Raw genomic sequence first — 3,349 nt, forward strand, 5'->3', positions numbered from 1 at the left:
ATTGGCACACCCACATCCGCACCCCCACATCAGCAACAAACCCTCCCAAATCAGCACACCGATACAATCACCATCAGTACAGCCACAGCAGCAGTACCACCGCACACTGCCATGGGCCGCGTGGACCACTCCCCACCCAAATGCCACCCCACACCACAAACATCCCGGGCAACGCCGGGGCTCTCAGCTAGTACTATATAACTATGTAACTATTCTTAATGCATTCATATGCATGCACATGATGCACACCGTAGACAGAATAAGAAATGTGTGCGCCAATGTAAGAACATGAATAATGACAAATCAACATATCCGCTAATGGTCTTCGTGAGAAAATGTTTTTTTTTTTTTTAACATAATGCAGGGGTGCTCAACTCCAGTCCTCAAGGCCCCTCAACAGATCAGGCTTTTAGGATATCCCAGCTTCAGCGCAGATGGCTGAATCAGAGACTAAGCCTCTGATTCAACCACATTTGCTGAAGCAGGGACTGATTGAGCTGCCTGTGCTGAAGCTGGGACTAATTGAGCCACCGTGCTGAAGTTGGAATATCCTGAAAACCTGACCTCTTGGGGTGGGGAGAAGAGGGGCTTGAGGACTGGAGTTGAGCACCCCTGGCATAATGCACTCTTTTAATTATTTTTCTAAAAACAATTCTTTGTACATAGTCACCTATGTGTGAGGGTCAATTAGAGGGGACAAAGCTAAGGAAGAAATAAAGCAGCGATAAGAGCAGCAGAAGTTCACTCTAAACCAGCACCAGTGTTTTGTAGTTAAAGATGCAGACCAAGCAATATCCTACATGTGTTTTTTTTTAATAAATCAGTTTTGTACTATGAGAAAATATTTGTAGCATTGAAAAAAAAAACCAACAACTCTGAATAACATTGTTTATGTATTATAATGTAACACGTATTTTTGGTTTCTATAGCAACCATTTACAGGATCACATCCCCTTCCTCTTCTGAAACAAGCTATGGCACATCCCTTTTTGAGCCCTTCCCTCTCTCTAGCAGTGCACCAATTATATCTAGTGACTGCCTGGTCACATGATTTATTTAAAACCAGAGACAGACATTAAACACAGACAGAGCTCAGTGCACATCCAATGAAACTTTTACACGTTACAGTGCCTAAATATATATATATTTATAGATATCTTTTGAATGAAATGGTCTTTTAGTTTAACTGTTTGGCCAAAGTGTTGTAAGCCCTTGAGCCACTACACGGCAGACCAAATCTTAAGGGTACGTAACACTAATATAAATTCTTAATAACCTGTGCATTATCAAAATTAGATAAAAATTATGTAACGGTCATATCACCCCACCCAATCGCATATACCGCGTGCGTGGAGGGAACATGCAATGTTACCAAGGGGGTGCGTGGTGCAATACCTGTTGGCTCACAGAAGGCTGAGCCTCCGCTAAGGGAACCTGGGGCAATGTATTACAATACTAATGATGCAGCGCCTCCACCTGCGATGGCTCCCACCAGAGGGGAAGTAGTTCCTCGCAGGACAATACACAATGACCACACAGACAGCTCTATATAACTATTAACTTTACTACATGCAGCAACTTATCACATTACATCTCAACACATGCGCCACGGCGGACGCTAACCACTCTAGGCGTCACGGCGGACGCTACCACCTCTAGGCGTCACGGCGGACGCTACCACCTCTAGGCGTCATGGCGGACGCTAACCCCCACCCTGTGTCCAGTAACCCCCACCAAATGTCTTGCACTCCCAAAATCATATACCAATGTCTGCATATGTATGTGTGACTGCGCAGCCACTATGTCTGGTGATAGGCCTGGTTGGTGCACGTGAGTTGCAGGTTACCTGCCCGGGCTCCAGCCACGGGTACCGCGATATCACCGGAGTTCCGCCCGATCCGACGTTGTCCTCCACACCGCGTTGGGTGAATTCCAGCGCGGATAATATCACCTTAGTCCCAGGGACTTTGATAGTGTTCTGAGCCCAGAACCCACCTCGCAGGGCCGCACGGCTTTAGCACTGTGTCCCTGACTAAGCTACCAATAAAAGTGTCCCTATCTAGGGCCTGTCCCTATACTCCACAAGCTATTAAGTGGCTCAGGACCTAACTGGGGGCCTGGGGCTGCTGGCCTAATGCAGAGGGTCACTGACCCCTGCATCCACCTCTTACCCCTAGCTGGTCCGGATCCTGACTGCCTGTGTCACTGCAAAACCCCGCGAAAAGTATCTCTCCTTTCCCGGGCAAATCCCTCAGCCCTATTGGCTCCCTGGCGTCAGGTGTCTCTGCCCCTATGCACCCTGGGGGCTGGCCGTCTATCCTCGCGCATACGCGAGCTATCAGGGGCCTCCCGCGCTAGCTGGCATCCTGCGCATGCGCGAGCTAACTGTCATGGCGGCGCCCTGCTCCGCTAGCCGCCGGGCCGGTGGCAACGCGATCGCGGCCTTAGCGACGGCCCGATCGCGTCCCCGGCAACCGGCCTGCTCGCCGCTCGCGTCCCCGGCAACCGCCCGACCCGCTTCCCTAGCAACCGGCCGCACAGCAACACCGCGCGCTCGCAACGGTGAAGGAGGCGAAGTGCGCGAGGGGGGGGGACAAGGGAGGGGGGCGAGTGCGCGAGGGGGGACCTGGCTACATCCTCCCCCTGGTGAAACTCCAACGTCCCCGCTTGGACCACATAACTTACTACTATACACAACCGTTATATAATAAAAATGCATCTGGTACGAATACAACTTAGCACATTGCATCAACTTTAAACAAGGTTACACAATTCTGTGAGCATCACAATCACGGATTGGATTTTGCTCCGAGACCACTGCTGAGCCTCATACTGGGGTGCCCCCATTTGATCATAGGTTACCCGAGTTGGAGGGTACCTGGCCCTTTGGCTCCTACGGAGTTGTTCTTCAGCAACTCCCTCTGGGGAGTAATAAGTACAGTCCTGAGGCTCAGCCTCGTCCCTTGAGGGGAGAAATGTCTCTGAACAGTCTCTGTTAGGCACAAAGCACGGGCTCTGTGGATCCAAAGGCTGGCCTGTTGGTGCCACCTTAGTAGGCGTTGGCCTACAGGGCCCTTTACCCGTAGCTCCTCCGGGAGATGCCCCTTCTGTGGAATAGTCCCTTTGAGAGGGTCCCTCCATAGGGTCTTCAGGAGTTTCAGAGTGGGTCTCGTTATTTACAGTCTCTTGACCCACCTCTGATAGATCGGACTCACCGTTGAGCGGTGTGGCCTGTATTTCTTCTTCTTCGCCTCCCACTTGGGGAATAGGGAGAAGGTGATTACGATGCCACACCTTTACCCGGCCGTCTGTGTCTTTGATGCGATAGACCGGGAGGCCGGCATCTGTG

This window comes from Ascaphus truei, chromosome 4 (assembly GCF_040206685.1).
Source record: "Ascaphus truei isolate aAscTru1 chromosome 4, aAscTru1.hap1, whole genome shotgun sequence".
Classification (NCBI taxonomy): Eukaryota; Metazoa; Chordata; class Amphibia; order Anura; family Ascaphidae; genus Ascaphus; species Ascaphus truei.